General features: G+C 40.9%; 1 protein-coding gene and 1 non-coding gene across 3 annotated transcripts in view; both read right to left on the reverse strand.

The window, feature by feature from the left end:
• ATP8A2 (ATPase phospholipid transporting 8A2) overlaps positions 1–23,595 on the reverse strand; it is a 713,978-nt gene that overhangs the window by 558,014 nt on the left and 132,369 nt on the right. The window lies entirely within an intron of this gene.
• LOC116467631 (U6 spliceosomal RNA) lies at positions 3,402–3,508 on the reverse strand. Its single transcript, XR_004247848.1, has one exon. It is a non-coding gene; the product is annotated as a U6 spliceosomal RNA (small nuclear RNA).

Here is a 23,595-nt window from a genome sequence, read left to right on the forward strand (position 1 = left end):
AAAAAAAAAAAAAAAAAAAAACTAAAAATAGGAATGCCATATAATCCAGCAATTTCACTGCTGGCTATAGATCCAAAAGAAAGAAAATCAATATGTCAAAGAGATATCTGTCTGCACTGTCATATTTATTGCAGCACTATTCAGAATATTTACAATAGCCAAAATATAGAATCAACCTAAGTGGCCATCAGTGAATGAATGGATAAAGAAAATGTGGCACATATACACAATGGAGTACTTACTCAGCCACAAAAAAATGAATGAGATCCTGTCATTTGCAGCAACATAAATGGAACTGGAGGTCACTATGTTAAGTGAAATAAGCCAGGCATAAAAAGACAAATATCACATGTTCTCACTCATATGTGAGAGCCAGAAAAGTGGATCTCATGAAGAGAGAGGGCAGACTGGTGGTTACCAGAGGCCAGGAGGGGTAGTATGGAGGAAGAGATGAAGAGAGGTTGATTAATTGGTACAAATACACAGTTAGGTAGAGAAAATAAGAGCTGGTATTTGAAAGATCAGCAGGGTGACTATAGTTTACAATAATCTGTTGTACACTTCAAAATATCTAGAAGAGATTTAAGGCATTGGATATCCCAATTACCTTGATTTGATCTTTACACATTATATGAATGTATCAAATTATCACATGTACCTTTAAAATATGTGTTAATACAACCATTATGTAGCAACTTTTTAAAAATGTAATAAGATGGGAGATGTTTTACCATTCACTCTGCCAGGGTAAAAACATCTCCAGGGGTAAATGGGTGAATGACAGAACTTCCCAACAGGATAGTTCATTCACCCAAGTAAATAAGCCATCCCTCCCCTAAAGACATTCCCACTCGTGGGATGAAATGCATGTGCCAGCATCACTGTCCTCCTGGCTAGTCACAGCAAGGAGGGGCTTTAGCTGCATGGAAACCCAAGATCTTAGAGCTTGGGTGCTGGAGATAAGTGACCAGGAGCAAACAGGAATATTTCTCTATGATTCACTCAGTCTCCCTCTAAACATGAGGCCAGTGTTTCCTGAAACTGGTTGACATGAAGATGACCGGGATTTATCAAAAATCCATCCATCCATCCATCCATCCATCCATCCATCCATCCATCCATCCATCATGTGCAATAGATACTTCCTCAGCCCTAATTATGCACTAGGGCAGTGTGCCAGGCCCTGGAGATACTGAAGGGAACCAGGTGGTCAAAAACGCACACCCTCAAGGAAATTGCACTCTAGAGGAGAAACGAGATTTAAAAAAAAAAAATAGAACACATACCAGCTATAAATGGTGATGAATACTGCAGAGAAATACAGATCAGGGAAGGAGGATACAGAAGGGTACACTGGCTAGGGCTGGGAGAAGGATTATTTTCAACAGAGTGGCGAGGGAAGGTTTCACTGAGAAGGTGACCTGTGAACTAGGCCCTAAAGGAGGTGAAGGAGCAGGAGCAAGTCTCATGGACACACAGGGGAAGAGCTTTGCAGAGGGAGGGGACAGCAAGTGCAGAAACGCCAAGGTGGGAGAGCTCCCGTTGCTCCACCTGTAGGAGGGACAGTAAAGAGCCCAATTTGGGCAAACGGAGGTGGAGAAGTATGAAGAGAACTGAAAGGAACATGGCAAAGGGCCAGCGCATTGGCCTTGTCACTCATGTTGACACACTGGCCTTTTTCCTTTCGGGAGATGGGAAGATCTGACTCATAGGGTGGATCTTGTTACATGTATGTTGGACACACTCCACTCCGTAACTCATAATTAGGCACATACAGGAAACAATCCATTAGAAAATAGGGTCTGGCAAAATATGGGTCTGGGTCTACCTGATCCTCACAAATCACAAGGCACCACAGGAGTCTGACCTCCAGAAATGCAGCAGAAAGCGAGAACCCACAGACAATGCCAGAGTCTGATTTTCCAGCTACGAGAAAAAGTGAAGTGGACAGCTGTTCTCCAGAGACCGATCTAAAAGAGGCAAAGTTGAGTAGCTGCTCAAAGTGTAACTTCCCCTTCAAGCAAGCCTCCAGAAACACAGAAATTAAGCTAAAGCTTAACACTCATCACCAAAATGGAAAGAGTAAATTCATGTTAAGGTGTAAAGACAGTCAAAAACAATTGCCTTATTCTACTGCATTCCATGGAAAAACAAATTTCTTATATCTTCCCAACATACAGTAAGCATTCAATATTAACTGAAAGAATAAAGGAGACTTCAAGCCTCCCCACCGGAAGCTGACTTTGTGAACAGGGCCAGCATTCCATGACCATGCTCTGGAAGCCTTCCATCCTAGCAGGCTCCTCATAGAATGTCATTCACCTTCCTCCTCCCAAATAGTCACTCAGCAAGGAGTTCTAGATGATTGGAAGTTGAGGACAAGATGATAACACTAAACATTAAGCAGTTTAATTCACTGATTCCTTAGCAGTGCATTCAACCAATCAAGGGGAAGAACAAGAGCAACACCACCAAATGCAAAAGCCCTCCCCAGTGGCCCTCTGCCATTTCTCTTGATGGACATCATTGCATACCTGGGAGCCACCCCAGAGGACATTCCAATGGATGGCAAAGCCCATGGCCTTCCACATCTGGCATCAATTCCTTAGGCTTTGCCAACTATCCCTCCCAAATTGTATTCTAGAAATAACCTTAAATACAAGAATTCCCACTGATAAATAGAACCTGTCAATGGTAACATATGAGCACCTTACAAGAAATTTTTACTTCATTTTATTAATGCTAAACTACTGAAATCTCACCAGTTACAAATAAAAGGTCAATAAGTTCATTTTAAAACACTGCCATTTATATTTTCAACATGTTCCTAATTCTTAGTCTACAGCAGGAAAAATGGGTGTCAGATACTGCTTTATCTCATAGCCTGTTCCCAGAATGCAGTAACTGGACCAAGAGAGGTATTAGTGCTATAACTCTATATAGTCCTTTATTATGGCTCACATAGGCTCTTTTAGACTATCTGTCACAAAACACATCCACGGAGTGAAATGGAAGTTGACTGCTGACCAATCAACTTACAATACACCTTTGAAGGTAAGTTCATAAATTAGAGTCTACCTATAATTCCTATTAAATAGTGTAACTGTCCTGCTCCTATCAGATTTCCAAATCTGTTCTATTACTCAATGCATTATTCAATAAATAACTATGGACATGAAACACTTTATCTCAACACCTGCATGGAAACATGAACTGAGAAGAAGATAACATTTTGACCACTGAGCATGCTGCCAGGAAGATCTTCTAGTGAGAACAACTCTTAGATAACCAATTCCAAATGCAAGACGTCAGATATTTATGGCTAATATCATTAAATGTGACATTATTGAAAAGCAGGTTTTACCCAAGTGATTTATTCTTTCTTTTTTTTTTTTAACTTTAAAAACACAAAACACTTCATGAATGTGTGTGTCATCCTTGTGCAGGGATCATCCTAATTTTCTCTGTATCATTCCAGTTGTAGTTTATGTGCTGCCAGAGTGAGCATGCCCAGGTGCTTTGTTAAAAAAAAAAAAAAAAAATGTGGCCAGGCACGGTGGCTTATGCCTGTAATCCCAGCACTTTGGGAGGGCGAGGTGGGTGGATTGCTTGAGGTCAGGAGTTTGAGGCCAGCCTGACCAACATGGTGAAACCCTGTCTCTATTAAAAATACAAAAATTAGCTGAGCGTGGTGGCAGGCACCTGTAATCCCAGCTACCTGGAATGCTGAGGCAGGAAAATCGCTTGAACCCAGAAATCGGAAGTTGCAGTGAGCTGAGATTGCTCCACTGCACTCCAGCCTGGGCAAGAGAGTGAAACTCCATCTCAAAAAAAAAGAAAAAAAGAAAGAAAAAATGTGAACTTTATGGTATAAAAACAAAAAAAAAATGAGTTATGAGATTTATTTAATTTTGCACTGCAAGGGAAGGATCATTTTTAATGAGATTCTTCTCAATTTTCAATTAAAAGAAACAACAACTATTTGTTATAAAAATATCTGGCCTCAACAAGTACAGGAATCATTATAATTCAGGCCCCATGCAGTCACTGCCCCAAAAGAAACGCAACAGGTCAGTGTGTGAAACTCTACCACTAAAACCTATTGCATTCAAGTATACCACATTTGGCCTTTCATTCAGAATTCAGTATATTCTTTCCAAACAGAGGGAAATAATCCCTACTACAAGGAAAGGTTTAAGGCTGTCCTAAGTGTTGGCATGCTACAAACCAAGTAAGGCGCAGTAGCCACTCTGAGATCAAGTTATCCAAATGCAAGGGCCTAAACCCATCCTGTTCAGGTCCCAAATGCCTCTGCCCTCAGTCAAGGGGGCACTGGTTCTCGGGGAGGACATACCTTGTCAGAAAAGACACTTCCCAAGGAGAGAGGGTTCAGGAACTACAACATCAAACAAGATCTGGATGGAAAGCTAAACCAAAGTGGTCAAGCTGGGAGAACATCGGGAGCTGAGACGATTGGTACACAGAGATTTCTAGTATGGAAAGCACAAATGTTTAATTTAGGTCTGGGTAGAAAGCCATATCTATCCGTCCCTCATGCTGTAGAGTTAAAAATCTGGGGTGAGCTATATTATTCTATCTTTCTGGATTTCTCACATAATTATCAAACTTTATTCAAGTGTTTAATTCTAACTGACATTTTTACGTTTGTCACGCATGTATTGCAAAGTGCACAAAACCAAAGTGTACAGCTCATATTTTCATAAAGTGGACCCATCCCTGTAGGTGTCTAACTGAAATCCAACATAGAGACATGAGTTAAATAGGTCTGTTATGTGCAGGATTCTAACAGCAGTAAAGACCCGATCTAAAGGCTGCCTAGCTTCAGACTGACAATTGTAAAATGGAAACACATTTACCACTTCTGCCTACAGGGACAGCACTACCATACTAGAAAGGAATGTAAAAATATGCAGTCAGTTTAAAACACACACACACAACTAGGAATGGAATCATTAGCTAAGATGTGGGGTTGTCTTTTTTCTAAAATAGACTTCTTTCTGCTTTCGCCAGACAAGTTGAACGTGCCTCCAAGACGCCTTCTGAGTATGAGCTGCAGCAAGAGAGAAGCCCACAAGAGGGGCTGCCACCTAAGCAAGGGCCCTGGCCTGCGAGGCAGGAAGAACAGGCTCTACCTTCACAAATCGTATCTCAGAAGATATGTCAATCCATTTTTAAAATAATAATGCAGTTGCAATAAGAGTGTCATTGCGTCAAAGAAACAGAGCCACTAGGTGACATATAGAGATTTATGATAAGGAATTGGCTCACACAACTATGGAGTCTGGCAAACCCCAACACCAGCAGTGGGAATGGGCAAGGGGGCCAATGGTATGGTTCCAGTCCAAAGGCCGGCAGGTTGGAAACTCAGGAAGAACCATTGTTTCAGTAGCTCTGAAGGTGGGAAAAGCTAATGTGCCAGTTTGAAGATTGTTGAGCAGGAGGAGCTCCCTCTTACTAGGCAGAGGGTTGTTCTGGTCAGGCCTTCAACTGTTTGATGGGGCCGCCCACACTAGGGAGGCCACCTGCTTTCCTCACTCTACTGATACAGATGCTAACCTCATCCAGAAATGCCCTCACAGACACACAGAATAATGTTCAACCGGATGCCTGGGCACCCCATAGCCCTGTCAAGTTGACACATCAACTTGACTATCACAATCATATATTAGGCAGGGCAGAGGCAGGCACAAGCCCAGTGGGTTGGAGACAGGGGAGCCTGTGGACAGGAGGGGAACAGTTTCAGCCTGCAGAGCTCAGGAGACTCATGAGACACCAATGATGCAAAAGGGTCTGCGGCAAGCATAGAAAGCAAAGGGAGGTATTTGAAGTCCACACACAGAGGAGCTCACACAGGAAATCAGGACTAGGAGTCTGGAGGAACCGCACAAGATAAACTATAAAGAGTTCAAAGCAAAAGGCTTCATAAAAGAAACATGGTTCCTCTCTCACAAGCCCCCTTCTTCTGGTTACACCAAAATCTTACACAGCCAGGCTGCTACACCCACAGCCAAGGAGTATTCCGAGGGCAGCCATACAAACCTCATACACTCATGTCTAAAAGTCCTTCACCAAAAAGTGAGTCTTGCTATCTGGCCTGCACTCACAGAGCACCCTATCATCCTGCTACACTTCCTCTTTGAAAAATTACCAAATATGTGTAGAAAGCCTCCACCACGAAAAAGAGATTTTAAATGAATACAGAAGAAAGGGGAGACCTGAGGAAACAGTACAGCAAACTTTAAAAGAATCTTTTAGAGTTTGGAGTAATGCTAATGTTAATATCCTCAGAGTCATAAGATGATAACACATTCACATGAAGCAAGAGTAAGATGGTATTTCTAAAAAGGAAACAGAATAAAATAGCTATTGGCAATTGGAAGTATGCTAGCCTAACTAAAATATTGCAAAAGAAGGAAGTGAAAAATAAAGCTAAGCAAATTTCCCAAAAAGTAAAATCAAAAAAACAAGATGCAAAATAAGAGACATAATAGTACAAATACAAGACCAATATCCAACTATTAAGAGTTCCACAGAAACCAGAGAAAGATAATATTAACAAGTTATACAGAAAAAGTTGCTAGAACTCTAAGAACAAAGATTTCTGATTGAAAGGGTACACCAAGTACCCAAAACAATGAGACACATACCAAAATTTTTCATTATAGAATACTAAATATTTTTCATTATAGAATACTATTTCTAAAACATAAAGATATTAAAAAGAGCCTATTTATAAAGAGAAAAAAAATCAAGATGAAATTGAGCCTCTTAATAGCAACACAGACCACTAAAGTGACACTTTAGATTTCTATACCCAGCCAAGCTATCAGACACTCAAATCAACTTTTCACATAAGCTTTTCTAGGAAGCCTCTTACTGCAAGATGTTCTTCAACAATACAAAACAGTAATCAAGAAAGCAACTCCCCACCCCACTCCCCGACAGTGTCTAAATATCAGGGAATACAACTCAAGAAAGCAGTGAGAAAGTTCTGGGATGAGCACTTTACAGCAACACATCTATAGGGCAGCCAGTTTATCTGGCAAGAAGATGGCGGGGTGTGGAGGGGAAGGGGTAAAACCAAGAGATTATTCTGGGATATTTATTTTAAAATATATAGCGAGGTTATATAATATAAACATGTATTGATCTGATGGAAAAGATAAAAATTAATATGCAAAAAAAATTGTTTAAGAAGAACAGCCGGGCACGGTGGCTCACGCCTATAATCCCAGCACTTTGGGAGGCCGAGGCGGGTGGATCACGAGGTCAGGAGATTGAGACCATCCTAGCTAACACGGTGAAACCCCGTCTCTACTAAAAATAGAAAAAATTAGCCGGGCGTGGTGGCGGGCGCCTGTAGTCCCAGCTACTCGGGAGGCTGAGGCAGGAGAATGGCATGAACCTGGGAGGTGGAGGTTGCAGTGAGCCGAGATCGTGCCACTGCACTCCAGCCTGGGCGACAGAGCAAGACTCCATCTCAAAAAAAAAAAAAAAAAAAAAAAAAAAAAAAGAAAAAAAAAAGAAAAAAAAAAAAAAAAAAAAAAAAAAAAAAAAGGAGAAGAACAAGGCAGGAAAAGCAAGTTATACTAGAAAAGAGGCAAACATGATATACTGCCTCACTACTTAGACCTGAAGTAAATAACTGAAATCTGCATCTATAAGAGAGTTCAGAGAGATCATTTCTAAACTGTATTTTACAATGTAGAGAAAACCACATTTCTAAACTTAATTTTGAAATATGGTAGAAACCTCCAAAGAATTAAAAACACAAAGAGTTCAAAGTGGTTGCCTTTGGTGGAACAGGACTGGATGGGAGAGAGGGACAGGAGATTATTGATTTTCATGATAAGCACTTCTAAACTATTTGAACTTTTAACTACCTACATGTGTTATTTTAATAATACTTTAATATAAAAAAGTAGTATCCAGATATAACTGTCAAGTGACAGCTGATTGTTTTAGCTAAGTTTAGGACTGGTCATACATAAGAAGCTTTTTTTTAGAACATGAAATCAGACTAAAGACCCAATTTGTTTCTATACTGCTTCCACCACAAAAGAGCTAGTAACTACTCATATCTGATATCACTCCCCACGATCACTTCCTTTTGCCAGCGGCAATTGACACCTAGATCATGGATAAAAGAAGGGGAAACTGTCATCTGTCCCAGAAGAGTCTAACAAGAAACAAACACATGTAGAGCACTCAGAGTGCAACATTCGTATGTATTCCTTTGAGATGAGCAGGCTGGCTTTCAGCACCAGGAGTCTTTACCCTAAAACTCACCTCACAGGGAAATCGAAGAGTCCAGTTCTTCCCCTTTAAATGGAAATCACTTTATTCTAAAAAGTATTTGCTCTTATTAAGTTATCTTGCTTCCTTTCATCCTCTGCCAAATTCCTAGAACATCTTTCTTTCTTCTTTTCATCAAACCACATCCTTCTCCTTTTCTGAGCCAATAGCCCAAGGGGTCATCTTCTCTAACAAGCTTTACTCTATTCACGTCTACCCAAAGTGCACAATCTGTAATCCATCCATTTATTTCAACATTCTCTGTGTGTGTGTGTGTGTGTGTGTGTGTATGTGTGTGTGTGTGTGTGTGAGAGAGAGTGTTAGAGACAGAAAGGTGGGGACAGACAAAGGCAGGGAGTCAGAGAGAGAAAGAAATTTCTTGTCTTGTACTGTGAGCTCTAGGCTGGTCACATAAAATATTTATTATCTTAACCACCTCTCCACACCTTGCAGGTTGAACGCTCACTGTACAACTCAGACCAACAGCACAGTGCCCTCTACTGGCCAGCCAGCATAACAGTGTTTTCTGCAAAGTAAACAATATTTGGGGCCTGCGCCAGATGAAGTTCAAGTTCTTCATCAATTATCTAATAAGAATCCTCAGGCCAGGCGCGGTGGCTCACGCCTGTAATCCCAGCACTTTGGGAGGACGAGGCAGGCGGATCACGAGGTCAGAAGATCGAGACCAGCCTGGCTAACACAGTGAAACCCCGTCTCTACTAAAAATGCCAAAAATTAGCCGGGCGTGGTGGCGGGCGCCTATAGTCCCAGCTACTTGGGAGGCTGAGGCAGGAGAATGGCGTGAACCCGGGAGGCGGAGCTTGCAGTGAGCCGAGATTACGCCACTGCACTCCAGCCTGGGCGACAGAGCGAGACTACGCCTCAGAAAAAAAAAAAAAAAAAAAAAGAATTCTCAGAGAGGCAATGTTTAAGGAAGAACTGTAATAGCCTTATTGCATTTGGTTCTTGCATATTCACTTATAGCCATTTAATATAAAAACACAAAGTGCTAGAATTCATTCCTAAGTAATTCTAAAACGTTTACTCATAGTTTCATTTAATTTACTCATTAGTTTACCCAGAAATCAGAGAAGGAGAATATTAAATTTTGTGGGGACTGGATGCAATTTGTATACAACATGTATACAATTTGGGAAACTTGCTTTAAGAAAAATACAGTATTGCGAAAACAAAATTGGGCACAGAAGTGAAGTTTACTTATAATGAAAAAAACACAACATATTACAAATTCATGAAGCCTGAAAAATACATCACATTATCCAGAAAACATACTATTTTATTAAATATCATAATATTAATATTAATAGTCTATAATACTTCCCCCTCCATATTTTTAATTTTATTTGTGTGGATACTTTCTTAGAAAATTTTGTAAATAGTTTGTATAGAAAGAACAGATAATTCATTCTTTCCTCTAGCTATAATTGATCAATTATTTTTAATTGATCTTTTGGTAAAGCTTCTTGCAACTCCACAACTTATCAATATATGTCAGGTAAATTTTTATGATTGTTGTCAAATTTAGAGGAATTGCTATGAAATTTCCTTCGTAAGTGAAACTTAAAATCTAGTTTCTGGCTCCACACATTTCAAACACTGTCTCTCCAATATGACTCACATACTTCAAGCATAATATTCCACACTGATATTTTGATACTTCTAGAAATGCTACACCATATCATAATCTCAGGTGCAGAGGTGGCCAGGAAGAATATTTCTGGTCCTTATTTCTATGCTGGGAGAGCTAAAAATTTACCTGTTCACAAAAGTGACTGCACACCATGTAAATACATCTCTAAACCCAACGAAATGTTATTTCCAACTCAACTTTCCCTTACCCAGGTCCCCGAAACATGCCTCCTAACAGAAGAAGGGTGAGAGGGGGGAAGTTTGGGTGAAAAGACACTGTGTTCTTACCCCAAGCAAGGCTCAAGTCTATTAAATTATGCAAAAATAACTGGCCATGTCTACATTGGTAGGGTCCCCCCTGGGGCCCTGGGGCAGACGTTCTGAAGTGTAAATAGCATTAGCTCCCAGAAAATCTGCTTCTGTGGATATATGCATCATCTAATACAAATATGTAAATGATTTACACATGGTTATTTTAATAACAACCTATATACATTTCCATACTTTTCTCCAAGTTTATACAATCTTACATAGATGTCTCAACATACATATTCACACATAATCAGAGGGTTGCCAAAGTTCCACAAGTATGAGACATTATGCCATTTTCTGAAATTTTTTTCTTTCTCAACAATATTGCAAAATCCTTGCAAGCCAATTGTATAATTCTAATTCATCCTTTTTAATGGTGATACAATATTCCATAATTTATTCAGCCATTCTTCTATGATGAGCATTTACTTTATTTTCAGGCTTTGTATGCTATGAGACATGTCACAATAAAGACCCATGTTCATATGTCCATGAATACTGGTGAGTTTAATTCTAGGAGATCAATTGCCTGAAGTGGAATTAATGAGTCTAAGGGTCACGTGGTTGTTAAAAATTAAACTACAGTCCTCACTGCATTCAGATTTCCTAAGTTCCTACCTAATGTCTTGTTTCTGTACCTAGAGGAGCATAAATTTTAATACATAGTAGACAACATGCTAAAAGGATTTTAAAACTTCACATTCCTACCAGCAATGTGTTGGAGTATTATTTGCATGCATATTCCTGCCAGCAACAGATATTAACAGTTTTTTCTTTTACAGTACTCAGTCTTACGTCAAGTAAGACATCACTGTCACATTAATTTGCATTTCCTTGACTGCTAATCAAGTTAAATATATTTTCATACATTTGTGAGCCATATCATCTCCTCATATACTTTGCCCATTTTCCTACTGGTTTGTTGATCTTTCCAGTGTCCCCTTGCAAAGCCTCTTGGAATTGACTGTTAACTCTATTTTATATTATGTAGTTTACATTTAGTAGTTTTCTAGACTACTCATTTGTATATCAAGTTTTTAATGGCACTTTTGACATACAAAGAGGTATTGGACATTGGAAATGTTCCAAAATATTTACAGCACCTTGGTTTAGTATTAAGAAGTTCTTCCCCAACCTCATTATATATGTAATGGCTAAGACTGTCTTTACTGACTTTTTTATGTCAGTCTTTAATTTCTGCAACCAGAATTTATTTTCACATATGATAAAGGATAGAGTTCAGTTCTGTCTTCATCCTGACACATAGCCACTTATTTAAAAATGGTACCAGCACAGCCGGGTGCAGTGGCTGACACCTGTAATCCTAGCACTTTGGGAGGCCAAGGAGGGAGGATCACCTGAGGTCAGGAGTTCATGACCAGCCTGGCCAACATGGTGAAACCCTGTCTGTACTAAAAATACAAAAATTAGCCGGGCATGGTGGCACATGCCTGTAATCCCAGCTGCCCAGGAGGCTGGAGCAGGAGAATCGCTGGAACCTGGGAGGCGGAGGCTGCCCTGAGCTGAGATCGTACCACTACACTCCAGCCTGGGTGACAGAACAAAACTCCTTCTCAAAAAAACAACAATGGCCGGGCGCGGTGGCTCACGCCTGTCATCCCAGCACTTTGGGAGGCCGAGGCAGGTGGATCACGAGGTCAGGAGATCGAGACCATCCTGGCTAACACAGTGAAACCCCGTCTCTACTAAAAATACAAAAAATTAGCTGGGTGTGTTGGCGGGCGCCTGTAGTCCCAGCTACTTGGGAGGCTGAGGCAGGAGAATGGCGTGAACCCGGGAGGCAGAGCTTGCAGTGAGCCAAGATTATGCCACTGCACTCCAGCCTGGGCGACAGAGCGAGACTCCATCTCAAAAAAAAAAAAACAACAACAACAACAACAAAACACACACACACACAGACACACACACAAAGAATGGCACCAGCACAATTATCCACTCCACTTAACTGAGATACCACTCTTCAATACATTGGCATGTATTTAGTTCTATGTCAATTCCCAACCAATTGATTTACAGTAGTTTTATACACGTTCTGACTCTTGGTAAGGTAGTATCTCCCTCTACACAGTATTATTCCTTACCAAAATTTATATAGAGATATATAGATATACAGATATACACACACATATTTAGTTTCCTATTTATACGTTTTATATATAAAATAAGATATATATATATATATACTGTACTGTACTGTATATATACACACACAGGTTAAATATCCCTAATCCGAAAATCTGAAATTTGAAATGCTCTAAAATCCAAACCTTTTTGAGCACTGACATGACACCTCTGCTTTCTGATGGTTCAATGTACACAAACTTTATTTCATGTACAAAATTATTTAAAATATTGCATAAAATAACCTTCAGGCCAGGCATGGTGGCTCACACCTACAATCCCAGCACTTTGGGATTATAGGGTCACAGTGTCACAGATGCTGCTCCTCTTCAGATCCACAGCCGTGTTCCACATGAAGAGAAACAGAGAACTGGGTACCTCGATCCGGGAAGTGGGGCTTCCTCAGATGCCCTCAGCTCCCGTCTCATTGGCCAGAACTCTGTCTCATGAATGTTTCTAGTTTCAAGGGTTTCCAACTGGGCACATCTGGAACAAAATTGGTGGGCAATATCTGCCTTGATGACTTTTTCTGAAATAAAAAAATGTCCAAGACATGGACTCCTGGTTTCCATACGGGAGGTCGGCCAGATGGTACATTTGGCCCCAATCCACCCCTGTAAGGGAGTCAAACTGGGACTATTCTATACCTTGCATAAATAGGAAAGAGCAGAAATATTAATGGTTTGTGTTTGAGGCATGACAAAAAAAGCATGTACCCATTATAGCATCCATAGAAATGAATGACCTAGAATCAGGAGCTAAAAATCTGTCAGCTCCCCTCAAATGAGCCCTGCTCAACTAGAAAATCAGCAACTTTCAGCAGGGAGAGCGGAAGAGCTCTCTCATCATTTGGTATTATCTAGGAGAAACATAAAATTGGATTTTCAACAAAGCTAAACGTAACTGTCCTTTATAGGAAGCTGTAACCAAACACTTGTTAGATCCAATTTCCTCGGAATAACCAAAGCCTGGTCGGGGACACAGAAAGCTGGTTTGTAATCCCAGCGTCAGCTTAGAGAAGCTGCTTGACCTCTGCACATCTCTAGCTCTACACTCCGCAGTGAAGGCCATCATTTTCCTTTCTCTATCACAGGTCTTATGAAGTTGCAGTTAATTTATAATTCTAGAGCAAGAAAGAATGCCTGTATAGAAGAACATAAACGAAGGCAAGAATATGTCGGATATTAATAATACCTTGTTAATGATATTTAATATTATCATAGAATATGATATAGCATATATTGTATATAATAATAATGTTAAGTCATGTAGAGCTATCAACATGGTAGCCAGCTGGCAACAGTTTTGAAAGGGAAATAAGAGAGCAGGCTCTCCTGGTAATGTCCACCAGACCTGCGGAGCGAAACAGGGATGTGCACATCTTTCTGGATACAGATTCAGAGCTATAGTATCTCTAGAGAGATAAGAGTCTCTAGGTCAGACACACTGAGAACAAAAAATATAAAGGGTTGAGGATGTGATAAAAAGTAAAGGCACTTATATTAGGTTGTGTTTTAAGAAGTCTCTGAAGTTAAATTATATGTGTGAAGGTGACTTTAACACATATAACAGTTATAAAACACAAAATGATTTTACTAATCAGACTTTAAAACTAATATCAGACATTAAGGTTATATGAAAAGCAAGAAAGAAAATGATGGTCTTATAAAAGGAAAAATAAATCTAGGGGGGTTTACGTGGTTTTGAGAAAAGAAACTGGAAGAATAAAGGGTATACATCAATAGATCTCTTGAGAGAGAGACAGAGACTGATTAACAGGCATTTCCAATGAGCTGTGACCACCACCACCCCCCAGAAAAAACAAATCCTACTTAACAAATCTAATAGAAGGTTTATCATCAGCAAACTTGAGACTGGAGTCAAAGCAATTTCAGACCCATTCAATCCAATAATTCTAAAACCAACACTATTTTTGATAAAGTGACTACTATCAAGATATCTCTCATAAGAAAGACGAAGATGGGTAAGGGCAGTAATTTCCCCAACAACTAAACAATAACTGTAAATTCTCACTAAAAAAAATACAATTCTGAGAATACAAACCAAAGTTAATAGTGTCCGATGGCCTCAAGCCCACAGACCCAAGCAAAGATTTAGAAGTAATGAGAACAATAGCCTGGTTTAGGGTCATGCACTTACTAGCAAGGGGACCATAGATCATTATATGTGACCTTTCCCATCATACTATAAAGTGACTCTCTCTGAGCACTGTATATTTTAAAAAAAAAAAAAAAAAGGAAAGGAAAGATTTTTTAAAATTGTTCTCAATAAATAATCTTCTAACTACAACTTCTGAAAAAAACATACAAAATAGATGTTAGATGAAAAAGGATTTTAAAATAATAGGGTACCAATCAGTTCTATCTCTTCAAAATCCTATACCAATTACCAATCCACAAATAATTGTATCAATATAATATCTAATCCTCATACCATTTATACAGACAATACTGAATACTGATGGTATTCAATGCAAAACTGGACTGGGGTAGCAGGGTAGTGGGGTACAAAAATACCAATGAGCAACTTTCCATTGGAATGAGGCAGAGGGAAGTGGACTGCAAACCCCCACTGGATTCCTTCCAACATGCTCTCCAGTGCATTTTATACCCGTGTACATGACAGAATCATCTCTTGCAGTTCGAGGAGTTCAGACGTAGAATGTTACTTCACAGTGCTTGTAAACATTTGGATAACCATTAGCAAAGGACAATCCCCAAATCCCACTGGAGAAGTTTTGTTTAAAGATCTACATACCTTGTTTGGCTCTGAGCTGCCATCTTGCACCCAATGTGTGTGCATGCACATCTTTATGCCTCTACCTACCGAATGCCGGCAACAGGCTCAGAGTCACATGCCACACCAAACTTGCCATTAAGGATTCAGGCTTTATCCTGTGGCTTGTTTTTTTAACCCGAGGACCTTAATTTTCTTCACAATTGACTGTATGACTATCCTTTTCAGCATCAGAGTGTACGGCACCTAATCAAACTCTGAAAGATCCACAAGAGAAAATATACAGAGTGTTTAATTATTTTTCCAACATCTTACTCCTTCCAAGAGGGAGTTCTTTCTTTCTACTGAGCACATGAGGTCTTGTCCTGGCCCCATGTGCAAAGGGAGGCTGAGCTCTTGTGGATTTGGATCCTCCAAATGCCCAAGGGTAGCACCAGTGCTAAGCGTCTCACCCAGAACGCAAATTCCCGTCTCAGCCCAACTCCTGCAGCTGGAAAGTTCTGTATGAACGCTGCTTCATGGCTTCATTCCTTGTCAGCATGCCGACCACCCTTTCCAGCCTCACGAACAGTAGGGCTACTTCCCTTTTCATTCAGCTCTCTAATAGGCCTCTCTGCTTGGGTATGTCATTGATTTCTTCTCAACCAGTACCCATTTCCACAGAAGGAGACTCGGACTCGGTCTCGATGCTGCACAGGGCAACCAGCAGTCACCAACTCATCACACAACTTTGCGTAAGTCCCTTTTTGAACTATACAGTGAGGGGTGAGGAGTGAAGCCAGGTGGCAGCTCGTGTCTCTTCTAGACCCAATATCAGAGACGCGCTTCCAACCAGGCATCACACTGATCCCACCCGCCTAGTCCTGGACATTCTGCCCCCGCTTGGACACCTCCATGACAGCACTCTCCCCTGGACAGCTCTCAATGCCCAAAAGCTCGGTCAAGTCTTCCCCAAGTGGTCTCTTCTCAAGCTAATAAACAAAACCACCACTCACGTTTGACAATGCCTCTTAAAATGCATAGCAAAACAACATCCATGAAACACCCACTATACCTACACACGATTGTACTAGAAACCAGAACCCACACAATGCCAGCCTCCAGGTGTGTGAGTCTAGACCATGGCACACAGGCCATGACACCGTGCAATGCCAAGTACAACAGTCATAACAAGCAGGTGATACGACACGTGCACACAGTCACATCTGAGTCCAAAGGACAAGAAGGAGTGAATTTGTCAGTCTTCTAGGTAGAGGATCCACCTGCTACCACTGTTCTTCGAATATTATCATAGCAGTTACTATTTGTAGCTTACTATTAGCAGCTTAAAAAGTTAATGTGCCCTGTATCACCCAAAAAGCAAGTGACAGAGGCATGCTTCACACTCCTGTCTGCCCTACCCCAGACTCTGAATCACTTTCATTGGGTTCTAGTACCCTGTGGGAATCAGATGACAATAACGGACACCCTCCACAGAAGAAATGAACATACGCCCACTGGCAGCATTCTAAGCTTCAATATTCGACAGTAAATTCATTTTCCCAATGACATGATGATGAGGTTATAATGAGGCTCAATGAGGATTTATCTGAATTAAACTATGTAGCCAAATAGCTCCCGTTTATTTCTCCTTTTTCATTGCCAGTGCCATCATGGCCTATTGGAAATCCTCACCACATCACACCTCCTAATTGCCTGAATCTATCCACAATGACTCATGACTGCTGTCTGACATGCCACACAGCATGTTTAAAAACACCCACCCCGTAATCCAAATCATAGCCAGCATTTGAGAATTTATTTTTGAGGCACTTGACATTACTTCAGAGGGTTGCTTTCTAACTAACAGAGTTAGAAAGTGAAGCCACAGTATGGGATCTGAACTTGCATTGTTAATAAATTCACAATGCTTCTCTTGAGCTCCCCAGCCTGTAATTAAAGGGTGCAACATTTGCTTCCACGCATGTCTTTCCGATGGTTGCCCCCCCTCCAGTGCAAACCTCTGCTTCAGACACGCATGTCTTTCTGTGTCCTGAATTCACCCTTCTTTCTTCTAGTCCTACTCCTTTCTGGAAAACCCTGGGCTGTTCTACCATCCACTAAGACATCTCCTCAGAGCTCCAGGGGACAAACGCTCCCTTCCCTGAAGTCTAGGAAAATTACCTCGCCCTTCAGCATTGAGCTTTATGCTACCTTCCATTACAAGTTAACCATGGATGTGTGTCTTGTCTCCATTTGATTATAAATAACAGAAGGCTTCCCATAACATATTATAGTGTAATAACTATGTTTTCTTATTTTCTGTACCCTAATGCTCTGGCCCCTGGGGCCTCACTGACCCTGGGAGGGGATTGCCCCTTCTAGGGCTAATTCCTAGAAATAGCAAACAACTTGCCAGGGAATATGTCTTTCACATGCAAACCAACCAATCCAGTCTGTGCTGTGCCTCCCAGCTGCCTCCCTTAAGAAACTCTCACTCATCAAGCCTGCCCTGATCATTCCAGAGCCAGATGCCAGACAACCAGAGCAGCCCTTATGTCCAGAGCTCACTGAAATTATCCATACCAGCCAATTCTAAACCTGCTCATCCCGCCTTGCCCTTCTCATGAAAACCACAGGAAAGGCCACTGTCCACACTTCCTAAGCCACTGGAGCTTCCATGTGTGGCCCTGCGTGGTGTGCCAGTCTCCTGTTTCTAGGGAACTGTGAGTACAAACTCTTTGATGATGCTCCTTTCTGTGTCTGCAGGTCTTACCATACTTGATTAAAACAAATCCCAGGTACATTTTTAAACACATGACTTCTGCATCTCTTTCATGCTTCCCCCTTTCTGCCCAACCATACTTGTAAAATAGTATCACATCATCGAGTAGGAGTCAACTACGTCAAAGAAATACAAACATGGGTTGAATAAGATAGGCGTTCAAGTTTCGTTTTTCAAAAGTGAAAAAATACATAAGGCGTACAAATAAAAAAATGCACAGGGAATATATTTACATGCCTCAAAAATGTAAAAATACACAAAAAAGTTTTAACTTAAAATTATATATATTGGTGCCAGGTGGCTCACGCCTGTAATCCCAGAACTTTGAGAGGCTGGGGCAGGTGGATCGCTTGAGTCCAGGAGTTTGAGACCGGTTGGTGCAATGTGGCAAAACCCCACCTCTACAAAAAGGACAAAAAAATTAGTCGAGTGTGGCGATGCATGCCTGTGGTCCCAGCTACTCGGGAGGCTGAGGTGGGAGGATCACCTGAGCCGTAGAGGTTGCGGTGAACCAAGATCACACCACTGCACTCCAGACTGGGCAACAGAGTGAGACCCTGTCTCAAAAAAAAAATTATATATTGGGCCTCAAGTTACCAGTTATTACTCTCATGGTCTTTATATTCTGCTTGAATTTCATTTCACTTTAGTTCATTTCTCTAACACTGTATGAGCACTCCACACAATATTATGAGCTAATCCATGCCTGCAATGTAACACTAATGCAGTTTTAATTGACTAAGACATTTAAAACCTTTGGTAAGTTTAAAGGTGTTATTTTAATGAGACAAATCTTACCAGCATATCCTATGATGTTACACCTGAATATTTCAATTACACCTTCAGAAAAGCTCTACAATAACATAATTGAGTTCACTTGAATTCTCTAGGGCAAACAAGAGCACTCTCTCCCTGGCAGTTTCTAATAACTTGTGTGGCACCTTGCTCACCCTATTGTGCCTTCCTTCCAAGTCCAGGGAAACAGGAATCTTAGTGATCTGTACCATACTTTAAGATAAGAAGGGAGCAGGCAATACATTTTTGGAGGGCACTTTGATAACTATAAAATGAAAGATTTATGAGGAAAAAATCTACTCTTCCCCCATGACACACACGCCTTGGTAAACCGTGGGGCTGTCACGTTTGGGGAGTTTCAGCTGTGCTATCCTAGGACTAGGCGGTAGCATAGCTGTCCTCTGCCCTTGCTGTCTTCCCTGCCTGGTATCTTCCTCCCACCCTGCTCTACCTCCTCTTTCCCACACCTTAACACAATCATTGCTTCCACAGTGAGTTGCCCGTTGGTCTTCCCCCACCCTATCCCAACTTTTCCTTATGTCTCCTGTTTATTTTCTTAACGGCCTTATTATAATCTGAAGTTATCTAGTTCTTTTGTTTACTATCTGTTTTCCTAACTGACCCAGCTCAGGTAAGTACTCCACAAATATTAAATAAGAGTATACTGGAGAGGAGAACCGGTACGTGTCTTAGCAGGGTTTGAGATAATAGCCACACCACTCCTGAATGAATAGAACGTGATGTCCCCAACAAGAAATTATTGGCATCCAACTTGGTAATTAATATATGTCAGGCAATTGACCTTTAAACAAATCTGCTAGATGAGCACCAACTTACAGAGGTGGAAACGCTCTTGAAGAAGGTGCTGACTGGCCCAGGCTCACGTAGCTAGGCAATAGCTAAACCAAGATTCAACCCCCCAAACACGACAACACATGGTTCACCAAGGTGTCTGTGTCATCAGGGCCAAGTATGTCTGGCTCCAAATCTCATGTTCTGAAACATTCCACCGGATACAGATTCAGAACTAGGCATTATTTGTGAAGTAGGGTCTTATATATAGCTCTACCTGCAAGTCACACTCAAGACTCACCTCCCTCTAGGTTTGTTTCTGTGAGTAACACATTCACCTTTGCCAAGTCTTCCTTAAATGCTGCACTCATTTTAGTGAGGGTTACTATACACTGGAGTCTGGGCCCATAGTTGGCCTGAGGGAGTACTAATAGGTAATTAGGCCAGAATATAGGGCAACAATTGGCGCAGGATAGAGAACGGATCTTGGGGGCAGTTATCCCCTGCCACATGGAGATTCTATTTTATTGTCAAATACAAGGAATCTCAGTTTTACTTTCCTTAACCAAAGTGTCCATTTCCTCCTATGTACTGATTAGAACAACACATTAGCACTACTCTGTGTATAAACAGTCTCTGGGTACAGGACTCAGTATCCTGCCACCGAAGATGAAGCACAGTGGCTAAAAGCATGAGCTCTGCCACTGCACTCCTGGGTCTGCCATGAGCCCCAGGCTTGTTATTTAATCAGTCCATGCCTCACTTTCATCATCTGCAAAGCGGAAGTCAAACATTGAGTTAATAGAAATAAAATGTTTATAATGGCATTGGGGACATAGTATGTTCTCAACAAATGTTAGCTCTTCCTAATATTATTTAAACCCCTACCTTCAATTTTTACTTGAATACATCTGTAGGGTGTTAAAAAAAAACTTTTCAGACTAGATTCATGCTATCTAATATCATCTTCTGAGCTTGGCTGAGGTAGGGTATTAACAGGATTATCCACATTGGCCAATTCTATGACCAAAAAGACCAGCTTACCTGTTAAGCACATCATCAGTAACAAGTCAAAGGTAGACTCCACGTCTGAGAGACTGAATCTGCAGTATCACTGGAGAATTTGTGATAACCAGAAATAGATGTGCACGTGTACAACAAGCATTCTGTGGAATGGGTGATCATGGAAGGACTCAAGTCCCTTTATAACACAGAGCTTACTGATTTATTTCTATCGTGAGAAATTTTAAAGGTGAAATACCAAATTCTATTAGTGAGAATCCACTATCTGAAAATCCAAGCAGGCACACAAATATTACTGCTGTATTTGCTGCCTTGATATTGATGTTTTCCTCACAAATATGCATCATTCATAGTATAAGCACCTGTTTATCTCTCCAGCACTGCAAGTCTCACCCTATTGACCGTTAAATCCTAACAATGAGCATGACACCTGCCCTGTATTGGGTGCCCAAAATTTTCAACTCATATTCAGAGCACATGTGTCCACGTGTGGGTATACAGCATACGGATCAGGTGAAACGGGCAACAATTATAGTGAACAAGTGCTAGACAATGAAAATCTTACTTTTATTTTTTTTTTTTTTTTTTTTTTTTTTGAGACAGAGTCTTTCTCTGTTGCCCAGGCTGGAGTGCAGTGGTGCAATCTCAGCTCAGTGCAACCTCCACCTCCCGTGTTCATGCCATTCTCCTGCCTCAGCCTCCCGAGCAGCTGGGACTACAGGCGCCCACCACCACGCCCGGCTAATTTTTTTTTTTGTATTTTTAGTACAGACAGGGTTTCACCATGTTAGCCAGATGATCTCGATCTCCTGACCTGGTGATCCGCCCGCCTTGGCCTCCCAAAGTGCTGGGATTACAGGCGTGAGCCACTGCACCCAGCTGAAAATCTTATTTTTAAATAGTTATCTTCAAGAGGGGAGATAGACTAGGAAAAAGCAGTGGTCTAAATAACAGATATTTGCTTAGGTTGGCTTAACACACCTTCAAATTCTCCCATTAACGGAAAAATAAACTAACATTGCAGAATCAAATAAACATTCATGCGCATTCATACATTAAAACAGCCTTTATTTTCCCCTGAAATCCGAAAAAGTATTATCTAAACCAAATTAGATAGTGCAAACTCAATTTTGATTCAGATATTAAACTTTTTATTTCCTTTAATAGTCAGGAATTTAATAGGCAATCAGTCCTAAAACTAACCATTCTTTTGAATGGTTAAATTAAACCTAAAAAGTACTGTGTGTTTAACTCAGTCTAAAATGTGTTAGAGTAAAATATGAAGCCTACAAATTTCACAGAAATAATAGCTCCTTTCACAATTTTAATCACACATAATATTCCTTCTGTTTTTGATACTACTAGTGGCCCACCTCAAACTTCAAAGAATTTCTCAAATCAGGTGATTAACCTGTGTTGATCATGATACATCACATATTGCGGACGTCCCACCACCTGCTCACATGAAGAACATGCACCTGCAGGAGGTGACTGGTCCTCTGGGGGCCCCGCAGCCTGCCGAGGGAGTCAGACCCTGCACTTTGGTCTCATTAGCACGATGGTCTCAACACTTCAGCACTGTGCCAGCCAAACATAAGCCGTGCCCGGAGCAGCTTTAGATCCAAAGGGCTGAATTAACACATCAACCCATGCAAGCAGATTATAATACTGAGATTTCTCATTTCCTCCTGATATTTGAATAAGAATATTAAATACTCTAGTACAAAAGCACAGCAATGCATTAATCCAAAATGTGACCTGCATACAAAGGTCAACTCCACCTGTGCCTCTCTAAGAGAACAAATTGTTCCTCTAAGTAAATAGGACTTTTTTTAAAATCCTGGGCTATTAGAGATCAGAGCACCTGATAATCATCAAGCCCTGTTACCTTCCAATTTACTGAGGATAAGGAAGACAACATTTCCTGAAAACCCAAAGTGTTCTGGGCACTATACTCATCGTGTGTTTGTTCACATTTTTTTTTTTTTTTTGCATCATTTATTTAGCCTTCAAATATCCACTCCTTTTTGCCAGTGAGGAAATTGAGGCCCATTTAGATTAAGTCACTATTTATTTTTTTCAAATTTCCTAATAAACTGTTTCTTTCAGCAATTAACTATAATGTGAAAAGAAAAAAAGTATTCTCTCCTCTTCAATGTAGATTTCATGCAGGGGTTCAAAATAAGCCAGACGCAATAGGAAAATGATCAGGTGGTCTAACACCCAAGCTGGAGGCAGCACATGAGCCAGGGGTGTGAGACTCTCAGTTTCCCCAGAGCTGCTTCCATGTGCCAAGATGCTCCCAATACTTTTTTTCCCACCCAGTCTCCTCTTCAACAATGATTCATTTTAATTACATAATTACATAAAGTCATCAATTGTAGGAATGGCTTCCTACAGTTAAACTTGATAAAATAGTCAAGCAAAGAAAGCCCACACCCTCACTCCTTCCACAAGACAGCACCTTTCAAAGAAGTCAGACGATACAGCCAGGTTACCCTCGGGTGATTCACGGGGAACATCTAGTGCTGGAGCATCCAGCCTGAATGTGCATGAGCCGGGTGATGAGAGTTCTGGTGGATAAACTGCTCAGTTAGTGCTGCCTGTATAAAGATGAACAAGAATCCCGTTCTCTTTGTTCAAAGGGTTTTAATCCAGAAAGGTGAAATATATTCAAACCAAGCAGCTTGAGGTGTACAGCTCAGATCAAGGTATACACAGTATGAAACTGTCAGAACACAGCCATGGGAAGTACAAAAGTGACTGTAAGCTATAAAAACACACAGGGTTCTAGAGCAGTGGCTCATGTCTGTAATCCCAGCATTTTCAGAGGCCAAGGCAAGAGGATCTCCTGAAGTCAGGAGTTCGAGACCAGACTGTGCAACATAGTGAGACCCCATCTCTTAAAAAAAAAAAAAAAAAAAAAAAAAAGGAAGGCATGCATGGTGGTGCATGCCTGTGGTCCCAGCTTCTTGCGAGGCTGAAGCAGGAGGAGGGCTTGAAGTCAGGAGTTGGAGCCTGCAATGAGCTATGATCGTGCCACT

The sequence above is a fragment of the Hylobates moloch genome, unplaced genomic scaffold (genome assembly GCF_009828535.3).
Source record: "Hylobates moloch isolate HMO894 unplaced genomic scaffold, HMol_V3 SCAFFOLD_4, whole genome shotgun sequence".
Lineage (NCBI taxonomy): Eukaryota > Metazoa > Chordata > Mammalia > Primates > Hylobatidae > Hylobates > Hylobates moloch.